The sequence below is a fragment of the Pseudorca crassidens genome, chromosome 12 (assembly GCF_039906515.1).
Source record: "Pseudorca crassidens isolate mPseCra1 chromosome 12, mPseCra1.hap1, whole genome shotgun sequence".
Lineage (NCBI taxonomy): Eukaryota > Metazoa > Chordata > Mammalia > Artiodactyla > Delphinidae > Pseudorca > Pseudorca crassidens.
Window position 1 is genome coordinate 86,048,879 of NC_090307.1, and position 16,815 is coordinate 86,065,693.

The 16,815-nt window shown below is 47.0% G+C and overlaps 1 protein-coding gene across 4 annotated transcripts in view; it reads left to right on the forward strand.

Annotated features, from left to right (window-relative positions):
• The window catches only part of RFLNA (refilin A), a 244,657-nt gene that overhangs the window by 44,750 nt on the left and 183,092 nt on the right, over nucleotides 1–16,815 (forward strand). For 3 of the 4 annotated variants that reach the window (XM_067701166.1, XM_067701165.1, XM_067701168.1), the window contains one exon: nucleotides 1,251–1,362. The gene's annotated coding sequence lies outside the window, so the exon portion shown is untranslated. Of the gene's footprint in view, nucleotides 1–1,250; nucleotides 1,363–3,917; nucleotides 4,159–16,815 lie in introns of those variants that run through there. The other variant, XM_067701171.1, reaches the window with a different exon arrangement.

Consider the following 16,815-nt stretch of genomic DNA (forward strand, 5'->3'; position numbering starts at 1 on the left):
TCTCCCGTTGCGGAGCACAGGCTCCGGACGCGCAGGCTCAGCGGCCATGGCTCACGGGCCCAGCCGCTCCGCGGCATGTGGGATCTTCCCGGACCGGGGCACGAACCCGCGTCCCCTGCATCGGCAGGCGGACTCTCAACCACTGCGCCACCAGGGAAGCCCGGGAGTGGATTTTGAAGGCACTTTTCCTGGCTGTGATCCTGGTCCCCTATTTAGCTTCGTGATTTTGAGCAAGTTGCTTGACCTCTCTGTGCCTCAGATTCCTCACCTGTAAGACGGGAATAGGATCTGTACCTACTGCATATGGCTCTTGTAAAGCTGAAGGGAGATGAATACAGGGCCTTGCAGAGATGGAGCGTTCAGTAAATATTGGCTGTCATTACTACTATTAGAGAGTTTAGCCTGGCCAAGGACTCGCTTCTGGTAAATAGCCGCATCTCCTGCAAAAGGCATGTCAGCCAGTCTTTTCTACCATCTGGGTGAACACATCACACATCATGTTATTGGATCGAATTGAAAGCAAAGTGCTACCATCTTTGGAGGGAAATCATTGCAGCTTAAGGATAATCAGAAAATGCATTTAAGAAATTTAAAGGTGTTACAACATTGCCAATATTCGACTCTTCCTATAAATGAAACTGAAGGATGGATATATATGATTTTCAAATAAAATAAAAGTACACTCAAAGCAAACACCTCCACCAGGTATCCTGAATCTCAAACTGCTGCTCTATCAGTTAGGGAGTTACCTCCTTCACCTGGACAGCTAGCTAGTTGGGCCACCAGGCAGCTCAAGCAGGTGAACTTTCCTTGAGTGAAAGGCACTTACTTGCTAAGGGCTGAAAATACAGAGGATGATATCAAACATGCTCCTTACTACCTTTGTTTAGCCTAGTTGGAGAGAAAGACTTCCAAACAAATAACTATAGCACGGGGTCATAGAACATCTACAGAAGAAGTAGGATCAAGGTACAGCGTTAGTGCAGAGGTAAGCATGAATAACCTTATCTAGGGCTATGGATCCAGGAGAGGCTTCCTACAGGGGGGCTTTAAGGGATGCATAGGAGTTTGACAGGTACAATGAGAAAGCATACTCCAAGCAGAGGAGATGGAATACCCCAATGGTTCTCACAATTCATCATCCTTCAGAATTAGCTGGAGGACTCGTGAAAAGAGATCACCGAGCCCCACCCTGATTTTCTTATTCCGTGGGTGTGGGGTGGCACCTGAGAATTTTTGTCTCTATCAAGTTCCCAGGGGATGCTGATGCTGGGACCATGGGGACCTGTTGACCACACTTTGAGAGCTGCTGATTTACATGACGACCTGGAGCGTGAAGTTACGACGTGCGTTGGGGAAACTGTAAGTAAGACGTTATTGCTGGAAGTTGAAGCATCTGGGTGATATATTTAGAGAGCTTGGGAGAGGGCTTTACGTGCCAGGGAGGTGTGCGCAAGGGAAATAAAGAAACACACAGTTGTGTATTCTGGCCGCAGCAGACACACTATGCTATAGTATTCGATCCTGACAACAACTCAGGAAGCAGGTGTCATCATGCCCAGTTTACAGACGAGGTCATTGAGGGGCACAAGGTTAACTGGAGAGAGAGATGTAGGAGGCAGAAGACCCTGGACTTGGTGGCTGATGGGATGTGGCAAGCAGCATCTCGGTCTTGACTTTGGAGGTAGATACCGGGGAATGACAGTGACCAAGACAGGAAGCCTGGGGGGCGGGGCATGTTTGCAAATATTCTGTCTAGAATTATGGGAACAGGTAAAGTCCCTCCTTCTCACAGGCACCTGTCCTCTCCCTTTGCATTACTTGCTTCCTTGTTAACTTTGTCTTTTACCTTATCATTCAGTCATTCTCTTTACACTTCCCTTCGATGAGATGCTCATCGCCAGATGACACATTGTCAACAGATTTTCTTCATCCTCATCATGGACTTAATTTTTAAAAGGAAAAAGATAATGCGAGCAGACAAGGGAAAAGGGACAGAACTTTCACTCACTGTTGGAGTTCAAGCTCCTTGAGAGAGCGTGTCTCCTTTTTACTGCGAAACACTTCGAAGACGGAAAATGGAATAATTGACACCCATACATCCATCACATGGATACAACAATTATTAACATTTTGCAATTTTAGCTTCTTTTTTTTTTTTTTTTTTTGCGCTACGCAGGCCTCTCACTGCTGTGGCCACTCCCGTTGTGGAGCACAGGCTCCGGACGCGCAGGCTCAGTGGCCATGGCTCACGGGCCCAGCCGCTCCGCGGCATGTGGGATCTTCCCGGACCGGGGCACGAACCCGTGTCCCCTGCATCGGCAGGCGGACTCTCAACCACTGCGCCACCAGGGAAGCCCTTAGCTTCATTTTCTCCCTGGAGTATTTTAAAGTGTGTTTCACACATTATGACACTTCACTCTAAATACTTGAATATGGATCTCTGAACATAAGGACATTTTCCTATTAACCACAGCAGCACCATCATACGTAAAGATGAACAGAATTTATTCAGTCATCTACTGCTCAGTCTATATCCAAATATCCCCCAATATCTTTCCACCCAAGATTTTATCATATTGTTTTTCAAACATCAGACAAGTGGAAAGAATTTTACAGTGAACATCTATATACATTATCCACCACCACTAGTCCTGCAGTTAACATTTTGCTGTTTGCTTTATCATGTACCTGTCCATCTAGCCATCCTTCTGTTTGTCCATTAATCCATCTTAGTTTTTCAGTGCATTTCAAAGCAAGGTGCAGATCTCAGTATTCTTCTCCCCAAACACTTCAGCATCGGCATGTCATTTATAAGATTTAGCATCTTTTTGTTGTCGTTTTGTTCCTTTTGGGGTAAAATTTACATATATAATGATAGACACCCATTTTAAGTGTAACATTTGATGAGTTAAGACAAATGCATACATCTGTGTAACCCAAACCCCTATCAAGTTACAGAACATTATCATCACCCCAGAAAGTTCCCCCAGGCCCCAGTCAAGCCCCCCCCCCCCCAACCACAGGCAACCCCTGTTCCAATTTTTCCTACCATTGCCTCTTCTGGAACTTCAGTTAAATAGAATGTACTCTTGTGTGAGCCTTCTTAATGCAGCACGATGTGTAATACTCATCCACGTCGTGTGTGTCTCAGTAGTTTCCTCCTTCTTATCGCCGTGTGTTATCCCAGTATATGGATATACCACCGTTATTCGTTGGTGGACCCTTGGGCTGTTTTTTTTTTCCGTCGCTAATGAACAAGGCTGCAGCGAACATTTGCGTACAAGGTTTTTTTGTTGCTGATTCTCCCAAATGCCTCTTACTGCTGGTTTGTTTTATTTTATTTATTTATTTTTTGATGTGGATGATTTTTAAAGTCTTTATTGAATTTGTTACAATATTGCTTCTGTTTTATGTTTTGGCTTTTTGGCCCCGAGGCATATGTGATCTTAGCTCCCCTACCAGGGATGGAACCTGCGCCCCCTGTATTGGAAGGCGAAGTCTTAACCACTGGACCACCAGGGAAGTCCCTGCTGGTTTGTTTTAGCCACGATCCAATCAAGGTCCCCACGTTGCAATTAGTTGGTGGGCTTTTCAAGCGGGAGGGATCAAATTCCCTGATGTAGCCACAGTTCCTGTTACCTGGTTGGCGTGAGGAGGAGCTAAATTCTCCGAGTGAGCTACTGAGCCACTTGCGTTGACCTTGGGTTCCTCACGGGAATGGTTTCTTTGCGCCCCTGCCTACGGTCGGGAGGAAGAAAACCCCCAGGTGGGAAATATCAGAACTCCGTAATTGAACTCTTTTCTGTGATGTGCCGTCATCCTGTGGCCACAAGAGGGCGCTGCTCGCTTTGAATGATTTAAATTCGTCAGGCCTGGCAAGCAGGGATCAAATGTCCTTCTAGAAAACAAATCTTTTCAGATTTTCCGTCCGTGTTTTCTGTCCTGCTGAATTCAATGGTGACGTTTGTTCAGTTGCTTAATGGGCATTTACTGAATACCCACCACGTCTGATTCATCGGGCTAGGCGCTGTGGGTGGCAAAGAAATGAAGCGTTTTCCCGGCTGGTGATTCTCCCGCCCCCATAGGGAAGGTAAGGCAGCCACAGCACATCTCAGCGCGAGCCTGAGGTCAGAGGAGTCAAGCTCAGACATGCAGGTGGGTGTGAGCTGGCACTGGGGATGTTCTAGGATGTCATGATGTCGAGAGCAAAGGTGGAAAGGCCAGAAGGTTCTGGAACATAGGATGTGTTTAGGAAGGCTGGAAGGGATTGGGTGGCCCAGAGCTAGGAGGTCTGTAACGTATCCACTATTCTGAATGCCACGGGGGAGTTTTCAGTGGGGCAGTGACTGGTGGTGGTGGTGGGTTGGAGAGGAGAGGGGACAGTGGGGGGGAGTTGGGGAGAACAATTGGTCCAGTCGGAAGTGATGGGACTTATGTTGGGATGACATGGGGGGAATGGCTGAGAATCACCTCTGAATTCTGTAGGCGTGAACAAGACCACCTGGGAGAGTAGAGAAAGAAGGCATGTTCTGGAATGCTCTCGGAGCACTCTTACTTTGAATATTGGTTTTTAAATATATGGGTTTTTAATATATTGCATTATATGAATAATACTCTTTCACTCAGATGGTTTCAAGTGGTGAGATGTTTTGCCTGTTAAAAAACAAAAAAGTTATTCTGGGGAGTTCTCTGGTGGCCTAGTGGTTAGGATTCCAGGCTTTCACTGCTGTGGCCCTGGGTTCAATCCGTGGTCAGGGAACTGAGATCCCGCAAGCCGTGTGGCACAGCCACAAAAAAAAAAGTTATTCTGACACTTGTGAAAATAGTACAGAAGACTTTATTTAGGACTGTAGGTGTCAAGACTGTCTCAGTGAAGGAGAGGCCAGCCTCAACTCTGAATACAGCAAAGACAGCTGGGGATTTATAGTCAATGACGGGTCGGGTCGTTGGATAGAAGAGGAAACATCAAGGGCAGGGATTCTTGCTAAACCAACTTAGCGGGATTCTTGCTGAAGGTAGGACAAGGCGATCAGATATCAAGGGTAAGAGATCCTTTCTAAAGGGACTTAGCAGGATCCTTGCTACGGCCAGACCAGCAGACAGAAGACGGGGCCCATGGGTGAGGCCTGGGGAGAAGAGGGACCAGAGGAGCCGGACCCAGGTTTAGGAAAGGAGAGGCTCCATGTCCTGCCTCAGGCGCTACCCAGATCTCCTCTAAATGCAAATTTCAATATGTGAAGTGGGAAGTATTTCTCAAGTGGAAAGTCTGTATTTTTTAAAAGTGGGAGGTATTTGTATTATTTAAATAGGAGCATGATAGTGTTGAAATGAAGAAATACATGCTTTTTTTTTTTTTTTTTTTTTGCGGTACGCGGGCACAGGCTCAGCGGCCATGGCTCACGGGCCCAGCTGCTCCGCGGCACGTGGGATCTTCCCGGACCGGGGCACGAACCCGCGTCCCCTACATCGGCAGGCGGACTTTCAACCACTGCGCCACCAGGAAAGCCCCGAAATACATGCATTTTAAGCAAGATGAAACCTGAAATCATTTTCATACAAATAGAAAGCCTTCTTGACATTATAAGTCAGTGGGAGAAGTCTGTTCGATTTACAAAAATAAATGAAGCGGCAGATAAAGAAAGGATTTAAGTGATCTTTCGTTCATACTTTTGAAAGAGATGGTATTAGTGAGTGAAAATAGATGTATTAAATAAAATGGAAATATAAGATGCTTTTGGTCCATTGAAGTAAGGTGGTATCTTTGGTCATGACTAGATGCCCAGTTAATAGGCTGATTTGTACACACATATACCGACTTACATAAATATTGATCTTTCCCCCAACACATCTTACTAAGTTTAAGGTACAAATGTTTCCCTGAAAATTTATATATTTTTCCCTCATTCTCCCTTAGACTCCCCTTTTCGTCACCAAGGGGCAGTTAAGTGCATGGGTTCTGGCTTCGAATCAAGAACCGTCTCACACCGGCCATGTGGCTTTAGTTTGCCCTACTGTGCAATGGGGGTAATAATACTGCAGCCTCTCAGGAGTGAGGCAGGGCTGGCACAGTTCCTGGCATCCACCCAGGCACGGTCCGTGTTTCCGGCTGAGACAGTCTTTGACCCAAGTTTGGTGTAAGATGGAAGTCCAGCCACTTCACTCTGCCTTGTGAATTAAAAGAGAAATCACTTTTCCAACCTGCCCATGAAGTTTGATGCATCCTGAACTTCCTGTATTATGTGGTTAAGGCTGAGTTAGCAGCACGCCCTCGATCCAAGAAAATTCAAAAGACCCTGTTTAATGCTTCTTTTTTATGGGATCGCCCAACTTTAAAAATCCATTTCTCCCTCACGTTTGAGCCCATGATGTTAAAAATGGAACGCGGTGTACACGCCTAGGAAACAAGTTCCATCTTCAACACGGCGCTTGCAGAGATAGAATTAACTCGGAAAGTGGCTGGGAAGTTGGCCCTGGAGCCCACAGTCGGAAGTGATCAGCTATGGTTCATTTCTCTGTGCTGCCCACTCAGCAGCCCCGTGATTTGGCCCTGGGTGAGTTTGCAGTAGGGTAGAATGACCTTATCCTTTGTTCGAAAAACATCGTCACCCATGGAACGGTTTATCGGGGGATGGAAACTCCGAAAGAATGAAAGAGGGAAATGGATGAAACCAAGGTAGATTTCTTTTGCTCCTGGTGGGGCAGGAAAAGGAAATTAAGAACCAAAAGTTCGTACCATTTTACCTGGGCGGCCAGTCCTCCGACACTGGGCTCTGTATCACACCCTCAGGGTTCAAGGTCCCAAGCAGGGGTGTCTGTATGGCTGCTGTATTTTCAAATAAGGTCACATTCACAGGTTCACGGTGGGCATGAATTTGGGGGGGACACTGTTCACCCCAGCACGGTACCTAGGTGGTCACAGCTCGGCCACGTGCCTGCACCTGGGCTACCGGGGAGCAGGAATATCTGCGTCTCCACCTTTGCTAACACAGGTGGGCCTGTCTCGAAGCAAGATGCCTGGATGCCTGACAGTCAGAAAGGGGAGGCTTTTCCCAACTGTATGACCTCATTGCAATAATGAGATTACACCAGCTCCATCAGTATAAACCTAAAAGTTAGCAATATCTTTAATTCTTTTTTTTTTTTTTTTTTTTGCGGTACGCGGGTCTCTCACTGTTGTGGCCCCTCCCGTAGCGGAGCGCAGGCTCAGCGGCCATGGCTCACGGGCCCAGCCGCTCCGCGGCATGTGGGATCTTCCCGGACCAGGACACGAACCCGTGTCCCCTGCATCGGCAGGTGGACTCTCAACCACTGCGCCACCAGGGAAGCCCTATCTTTAATTCTTAATTGTCTCCTGTTTCTACTTTCATTATCTTTTCAACCATCAATGAATAGAGAGTGAATTTATTAGAACTGATGGATTCAAATTGAAGTGAATCTTTCCCCGTATTAGGGCCCTCAAGGCAACCAGGACATGTTTCTCTTCTATGGTGGGTATCCTAGAGTCGCCTGATGGATAAGAAGTTCTGTCTTTGCCCTCATCGGAGGCCAAGAACTCTTCTTACAGAAGCATTTATCTCCATGATGATGAACACAGGAGACGGCCGAGTATCGGCTCTCAGGCATTTCTTCTTCCCAGGCCTGCAGATTTGAGGGGGTTCCCGCATCCCTAAGTATGACCATCAGAGCTGCCAAGAGACCAGCTCCCCTTCCTTAGCACGTCCTACGTTCACAAAGAGCAGAGAGCACCTAAGTCAAGGACCAGTCAGGGGCTGCCCTCTACGCCCCTCCCTGACCTCTGCCCGGCACTCTGTGCGGCCGTTCAGAAGAGTAATACCTGCAGCTCGCTGTACACAACACAGTAGCCATGCGAGGGATACGGGCACCCGGCTGGCTGAAAACACATTCATGCCCCTACCTAATCACCGCAAATCGTATACAAGGTCCTTGGCATGACTGAGGGAAAAGGCTCTCGGAAAACCAGCACTCCAGTCACCTCTGTCTGAGCTTGTAGCCAGGCTCCCAGGTGATCCAGGAGGCCGCCCAGGTGCCTCACGCAAAGGCCACCCCCAGCTTCACCATTTCTGTTACTGGCCACTGTCATCCTGAAATGCCGCGGGCCTGAGGGCCAGCCGAAAGGCTTTATTTTCAAGTGTGTGTGGTTTTTGTTTTTTGCATCATGAAGTTGAAGAATGCAACAAGACAAAAAGATAAGAAGCTGCCCATGTATTGTGTTACTTGAGGCCACAGTTTCTCAGCCTCAGCACCACTGGCATTTGGGATGCGTCATTCTTTGCTGTGGGCCCTTATAGGATGTTGAGCGGTGTCCCTGGCCTCCGCCCATGAGAGGCCCGAAGCATCCTCCCAGTTGTGACAATCAAAAATGCCTCCAGACATTGTCCCACGTCCCCTGGGGGGAAGGAGGGGGCACAAAATGTCCCTGGTTGAGAAGCACTGCTCTGGGCCACGGGACTGATCAGGATTCAACCCTAAAAGCAGGAGCGGGGCAGAGTGTGTGTGCACGCGGCATCTGGAAGAACTTCTGTGCTCGTTGGCAGCAGGTCTCGATTTCTCTCCGTCTCTGCCGCCCGCTCTTCATCAAGGGACAAGACACGCAGATCAAATACATCACGAAGTCGCTGTGGACCACAGCCCCGCCCCAGACACAAAGGAGCCAGACTTTCTAAAGCACAAGAGAAGAAAAAAGAGCAGCTCTCCATATTCCTGAATTCATATTTTTATTGTGGATGCCTCAGTTCCTCCATGAAACTTAAATACTAGGAGGAGAGCAGATTTCAAGCAACATTTGAAGTCAGGCCCTGATACAAGTTCTCTGAAAAGATAAAGGAACACACGAGACAAAAATCTGCTCTCGGGGTTGGGGGCAGGGGACCTGACCTCCAGCAGTGATGAGCGCGGTGTTATGTGTGATATTATAAAATTACCGTGCAGCCGCTGCCGTCAAACTATTCAGCTCTCCTCCCAAGCTTTTACATCCGCGTTTTCTTTTATCTCTTTTCCTTGGCTTCACATTCTAAGTTTGCGCAGAGCAGAGAGCACGTAAGTCAAGCACACAGTTCTGTGCCTCTCAAGCACCGGAGGAGTGACCTGGGGCTCCTTGGTCCTGGGAGCATCCACACCTGAAGAGTCGGGGAAGCTCCGCTTCTCTGTAACCTCCGGAACCGGAAGCTGTATCTGGGCTTCACTTGGAGGCTGAGCGCGCGACCTTTCCCACACCCTTCTGGAATGAATCACGCGTTGGGGGATTTTTCAACACGTGGGCGAAGTAAATAATCGTGGAGCCAGATTGGAGACAGTTTTGCAAAGTAGGGATTTCTCCCCTTTTAGGATCCGAAGGATCTTGTCTCCTGGTGGCTCCTTTACTCCAGGACCCAGAGAAGGACAAGATCGGCATGTAGTTAAGTTTGGCGCGGACCTTTGTGAGTTTATGTCGTAAAAACTGAAGCGGTAGGGGCTTCCCTGGTGGTGCAGTGGTTGGGAGTCCACCTGCCGATGCAGGGGACACGGGTTCGTGTCCCGGTCCGGGAAGATCCCACATGCCGCGGAGCGGCTGGGCCCGTGAGCCATGGCCGCTGAGCCTGCGCGTCCGGAGCCTGTGTTCCGCAACGGGAGAGGCCACAGCAGTGAGAGGCCCGCGTACCGCAAAAAACACACAAAAAAAAACCCACTGAAGCGATAGGGTTTTGATACTGCAACTCCAGTTTTAAACAAGTGAATGCAAAGAGCTGGCCCTGCAGCTCGTGGGGGTCTAAGGAATAATCAGTAGCTGCTGGACACGACTCAGGAAGCAGGAGGGGGAGGGCTCCCCCCGGGCCGTGTGCACGGGGCTGTCTGTTTCCTAGGGTGTCGCACGGAATGCATGCATGGCCAGGGAATGATACTTAACTAAACTTCCTAAAGTTACTTAACTAAAGTAACTTTAGGATACTTAACTAAAACTAGGTGCATGCACGCATGCATGCATGGCCACTGTGGAGGCGCACACTCAGACCTGCCTTCCAGAAAGATCTTGCTCCACTGCAGCCTCCAGCTGTTACATGTGCATCTAGGCTCCATCTTTGCTTTTGAGCAGAGGCAGCCTGCCAGCCAGTGCCTGAGCGAGGCACGGACCCAGGGCTGGCCATTTCTGCCCCACGCAGGACCTCCCTAATAGGCAGTCTTTGCTCTGGAGCCCCGGTGGGCTGGCTGAGACCCTCAGATCTGCCCAGCCTGGTCCTGCTTCCTCTCCCCTTTGTCTGTCACAGGTGTCACCCCCTGTGAACCTCTTGCCCTCCTAACTCAGCATCCACTTCCGGAAGGACCCAATCGACACAGTGCTCCCGTGGTTTCCTCCTGGGGATGCGTGATTAAAAATATTCAGAGCTCCTGCTGGAGAGGGCGCTGTGGAACAGTTTTGAGGGGAGGGAGGGATTGGAGACTAATCCCTGGCTCAGAGGTGACCTCACTTATCCTCTACCACATGGCCCGTAGGGCGGGAGGGGATGCATTCACCCCTGCTTTCCAGATGCAAAATCTGAGAGCGCAGAGATTTCCCTAACTTGGCATTTTACAGACCAGGAGGCGGTGAGCTTGCCTTGGGATCCGGGTTTGGGGAGTTTAGTGAACACAAGAGTAGGCTGGCCTGTTTTCAAAATGGAAATTCTCTCTCTCTCTCTCTCTCTCTCTCTCTCTTTTTGGTAGATCAGGATCCCCAAAAGGACATCAGGAGGCAGAGGGAAAAGCCTCTCTTTGTCTTTTCATTTCACGCTGGCAGCTCCCCTTTTCGGGAGCTGCTGTGAGAAAGTAAAAAGCTACTGCAAAGGCTCCGTCTTTGCGTTTGCAAAAATGTCCAAGGTGCCAGCTGCCCTGGAAAAGAGTTTTGAAATAAGTGTCCTCCGCAACTCAGTCCTTGAATTGCTTTTCCTTAAAACAAACAAACAAAAAAACCGCCAAAACTCTCGTTCTTCATCTGTTGTTTAACAGGTTCATATGAGGCCAGTTAAAGGGGCAGCAGAGCCAGACATCCAGTCTCTTCTTTCTAGCGTTTTTCCAGTAATGCAGAAAGGCAGCTCCTTCATGTTATTTCGGAACCTCCCATGCTTTATGAGCCCTTGACCTCATCCCTTTCATCCTTGACAGCGACCAGCCTCCTCTGAAGAGCCAGGAAGTTTAGTTAAGTATCATTCCCTGACCCTGGGTTGTTGGTGTGAGTCTCCCAGAAAACTGTATGAGCACTGACCCCTAAAGCCATGCTGTCACCTAAACCTACCCCCCGTCTAAGTCACCTCTCTAACAGCCATCCTTCCTTCTTCCTTGCTAACCCCAAATCCTGGTTTTGTTTGGGTGGCCAGTGTCCAGCCCTGAGATAGGATGAATCCTGACTGAGATAAGTCAGTAAGTCCATGCTGTTACCTTTGACAGTGATTGGTCAGTGAGGTGGGCATGTGACCCAGTCTTAGCCAATGAGACATAAGGCAAATTCTGATGGGAGCTTATGGGAATGATTTTCCTTTAGGACACAAGGGGAGAATAGCATTGTTCCCATAACTTCAGCTACCACTGAAGCTCTAAGGAATCTCCAAACTAGGTTGAACCATATGAAATTGCTGATTTTGACCCACAAAGAAATGACAGTTTTGGACAGTCCACCCTAATCGTCTCTGGCCCAGAGGAAATAGAAGAAAGAAAGTAAAGTAATTAAAAAGAATGTAAGCGCTATGGAGGGCAAAAACAATCCAACGTAAGGATGAGTGGAGAAATCAACAAGTGGAACCAAAAAGTATTCAAAGTTGGAAGAAACTTTCCTGGAGATGGAGGAAGTGCTGGATTTCAGCTCAAGGGAGTACACTGTGTTCCTGCTAAAATTTAGACAGTTTGGTTGATGCTAAAACTACTTGGGTTCAGTTAAATGAGCATTAAGGAGAATGAATTTTTCAGGCATTTGGTCATGAAAGGTAATAATATTTAGAAGGGAAAATAGGACCTTAGACTTCTCCACATTAATATTCAGTGCTAGAAAATAGAGGAGGCATATCTATTAAATGCTTTATTCTCTGTTAACACTTATCACCACCTAACATCTTCTGTATATCTGATGATTTCTTCTGGTTATTGATTCTCCCTGCATTCGTATGTAAAGGCAACAGGCTGTCTTTTTCAAATATTGGAGAAGTCTAATGATTCTGAGGTTTTATTTCCTTTTGAAAAAGTTATTTGAAGATAAAACCCAGCAATGGAAACACGGTAGCAAAAGGATTCATACAACATCAGTGCAGGAACACAGTGGAGCAATGTTTACCAAACTCCAAAGAGAAGAACTGTGACTCAATAATTTTATACCCAGACACGTTGTCCTTAGCTTATAAAGACAACAAAAAAGTGTTCTCAAGCAGGGAATATTCTTATTGAAATCAAACCAACCAAGAAATAAATTGAAATAAAGAACTCAGGAATGGAGAAAATACAGTTTTACAAATAGTGGTAAGCACTGAATCATCCACTTAAATAAGAGGTTTTTAGGGGGCGTCTTATGGTTATCTTGGAAATATTTATAAATCGTGACAAAGCTAAAAACATACAACCAACAACAATTAGAGGTTGGAGGAAGGAAAATGGGAGAGGGTTAAAACGTGTTAATGTTTTCATTGTTCAGAGTAGAGTTAAATGGCACTGCCTGTCAATTCTGATACCAATTCCAGTGTGTTTGTGTGTGGGTTTTGGAGGGGTCCTCATGTTAGACCTGCGCGGTCTCCTAGGAGTTTCGACTCGCCCAGGAAACAACAAGAGTCGGAAGTCGATGCAAAACGCAAGAGGTTTATTGAAGGCCGGTGCACCGGGGTTCCTTGGTCCTCACGCAGGAGGTCGAAGAAGGAACCCTTTTGGGCGCGAATATGTCAGTTTTATAGGTTCCCACTTCCCCGTATGTAAATTATAGATTTGGTTGTGTTCTCCTGCTGATTGGTCCCGGCTTAGGCTCGGACCAGAGAGGGAACTTGTCCCCAGCTGCCTGATTGGTCTTTGACAGACACCTTTTTTACATTTTGTTATCTCCCTCCTTCTCCCCAGCTGTCTGATTGGTCTTTGACAGACACCTTTTTTACATTTTGTTATCTCCCCTCCTTCTCGGAAGGGGGCCGGACATCCTGGAAATTCACCCATTGTCTAAGAAGCCCCTATTGTCTGGAGAGTTTCTTAATCATTAGCTGGAACAATGTCCCTCGAGTCCCACATTCCCCCCTTTTTCTTGTGACTATTGATTCCAATCATGGAATCTCAACCTTCTGTTCGTAAACTTTGGTACTGTTGTCTTAACATTAGAACTTGTACAGTACTGATACGTTCTCTAATAAATGCTATCAAGCGATTTAGAACACATGGTCCAAAAGTTAAAATCAACAATAAAACAATAAGAGGTCCCAACAGAGTAGAGATTAAGGTGGTAAACCAGGGGGACTTATCAAACCATGATTGAAACCATCCTTTTTCGTTCTCTCTCTCCCTTTGCCTTTTATCTAAGCGTTCCCTTAGTTTATCCATGGTTTTGGTAATGGTTCCTGAATGATCAATATAAAAGCAACATTCTTCTTTTAGAGCGGCGCATAATCCCCCTTCCTTAAGAAACAGCAAATCTAGGCTGCAACACCATTTCTGAAAGTGAGGTGAGTGATTCCTTTAGTTGAGTTATGGAACTTTCTAATGCTCGAAGGTCGATGTCTACAGCCTGTCTTAAACTTGCATAATACTGGGGTTGTTGTATGAGGGCTGTGGTTCCTGTTCCTATCCCGGCAGATATTCCTAGTCCTAGAAGGACAGCCAATGTGAGGGTTACAGGTTCTCTTTTGTTTTTTGTTTTTCCTACATATTCATCTAAAAAGGATGAGTCTGAATGGTAGATAAGTCTAGGGACTAATTGCACTAACACACAAAAGTCAGCTGAAGTATTAAGAACCTCTAAAGAGACACAAGGGGTGAGCCCCGTGTTACATGTCCACCATCCATCTTGAGGAGGTACAAGATATCCTGAGCCTGAAGGGAGGCTAAAATCATGACAAAGGTGTCTATGGGACTGGGGAGGTGTTCCTATACAAGTACCATTTCCAAAAACCGAGGACAGGGTTAATTTACTGTTCCCTTTTTGCTTCCATCGACATTGGTCTGAGGAGGTAGAATTAGTATAGTTGGAGCTATATCCTATAGCATCATAATAAGGGGGAGGGGCAGCATAGCAAAGCCAACATGATTTTGTAGCCTCTGGGTTTGTAGCATTGAGAACCGTAAAGGCTGCCTGCACCAAAGAAAGCATCCTATCCTGAGGAGTCCCAGGCTTAACTGTGGGTTCTTTGGATCCAGAGGTTTCATTAGCCTCATTCTTTGTTGATGTAGTTGAAGGGGCCGGGGGAAGCAAAGGGGGGCCAAGTATGGGATTTGGGCCTATTGATATAGGAGCAGGAGTCTCAATCTTTAGCTTAAGGGTCATTAATATTCCTAAATCATATCCCCTCATGTAAAATCTAACGCCCCAAGAATGACCATTTATCCATTTTTTATCTCTTTTTCCGGGATTACTAAAGGAAATTTTAAGGGGATGACACCATCCTGAACATTTACTCCGGTGTCCGGTATCCTCATTATGAGAATAATTAGCCGTTACAGTAATAAAATCCCAAGTTGAGGTGGGTTTCCAATTAGTATCCCCGGTAGTTTCACATCCCCAGCTTTTGCAATAAAAGTTTTCAGTTCCACCACATTTATAATTCAGAGATCAAGGGCGGTGGAACCCGGGGCATACGTAGAAAGTGAGGATACCAAGCATCATTCTTTTGCCTGCATTTTTGCAACCCGGCCCAAACCAATCAGTTTCCGAAACTTTGGAAGGGGCAGTGTTCATATCATGAGAATCTTCTGTATCCCAATAAGGTGCTCCTATAGCCAATTTACAAACATCAGGAAAAAGATCTGGCCACCAGGTCCAGGGGGGTGCAGTATGACTAATGGACCAGGTTACATCTCCAGTCTGAGAAATTACCTGCCAATTTAAACGTTGGGGGAGGTGAGGGCTAAAATCACTTACAGTCAGTAAAGGCAGTAAAACCAAAATTATAAGTCTTAGCTTCGTAGAAGCTTGAGTTTGAGCGGGTTGTCGGTTCTTTGGGCCCGCCATCCTGATGATGCCGTCGCTGGTGCAGCCTTCACATGTGAAGCATGGATCCAGGCAGCGATGCCGTCCACTTTTATGGCCGTTGGGGTGGTGAGGAGGACGGTGTATGGTCCTTTCCATCGAGGTTCCAACGTCTGGGTTCGATGACGACGGACGTATACGGAGTCTCCGACTTGGAAAGGATGAGTTTCTCCCGGTGTTCCCGGTTGGTAGGCCTTGGCGAGTTGGGACCATATTTCTTTCTGGACCAATTGGAGTCCCAGTAGCCTAGCATATAAGTCAGTGTTATTTTGACAATCAGGTTTTATTTCTTTTCCTAAAGTGAGGAGGGGAGGCGGGGCACCATATAATATTTCAAAAGGAGTAAGATGGTATCGGGAAGGTGTATTTCTAACCCGGAATAGGGCCAAAGGAAGGAGCACCGTCCAATCGGTACCGCCAGTCTCCAAGGACAATTTAGTTAGGGTCTCTTTTAGAGTCCTATTCATTCTTTCTACCTGACCTAAACTTTGGGGTCTATAGGCACAATGTAATTTCCAATCAGTCCCCAAATATCTGGCCACATCCTGACTTACCTGGGCGACGAAGGCTGGACCATTATCAGACCCTATTACCTTTGATGCTCCAAATCGAGGAAAAATTTCTTCTAAAATCTTCTTGGCTACTACAGCAGCTGTTTCTTTCTTTGTTGGGAAAGCCTCTATCCATCCTGAAAAAGTGTCTACAAAAACTAAAAGGTATTTATTACTGTACCTTCCAGGACGCACTTCAGTAAAGTCCACTTCCCAGTAAGTTCCTGGGTGGTCCCCCCTGAGTCTCTTTCCAGTTTCAAGTTTCCCTTTGTGAGCATTTACCTGTTGACATGGGACGCATTCCTGCACAATTTGTTCAGCTAATGTTGTCATTCCAGGGGTTTCGTACCCGGCTTTTTGTAACAAGGCTACCATCTTTTTAGTCCCCAAATGTGTCCATCTGTGCATCTGTTGTAACATGGATTCTGCTTGCTGAGGGGACAAAGTTCCTTTTGTTGTGGCCGGGATGATTTCTTCATCGCGGCCTGGTTTTTCAGGAACTTTATCTGACAGTCCTAAAATGACTTCTCCCGATGCTATTTCTCGGGCCACTTGGTCAGCCATATTATTTCCCCTAATTATTGGGGTATTTCCTTTTTGATGTCCAGGGCAGTGGATGATACTGACTTTAGTAGGAAGCATGAGTGCAGTCAACAAAGCCACAATTTCGTCTTTGTTTTTAATTTCTTTGCCACCTGAAGTTAGTAGCCCTCTCTGTTGGTAAATGGCACCGTGGATATGAGCGGTAGCAAACGCATATCTACTGTCTGTGTAGATGTTTACTTTTTTATTCTCTGCCATCTCTAATGCCCTCGTCAGGGCAATTAATTCAGCTCGTTGGGCTGAGGTCCCTTGTGGTAGCACCGCTGCCCATATGACTTGTTTTCCGTCTACTATGGCTGCCCCAGTTCGACGCTTACCTTCCTCCAGGAAACTGCTCCCATCCGTGAACCAGGTGAAATCAGCATCAGGGAGGGGCAGGTCCATCAGATCTGACCTACTGCCGTGTGCTGCGGCTAGTACTTCCTGACAGTCATGTATGATGGTGGAGCCTTCCAAGTCAGGATCAGGTAGCAAGGTGGCTGG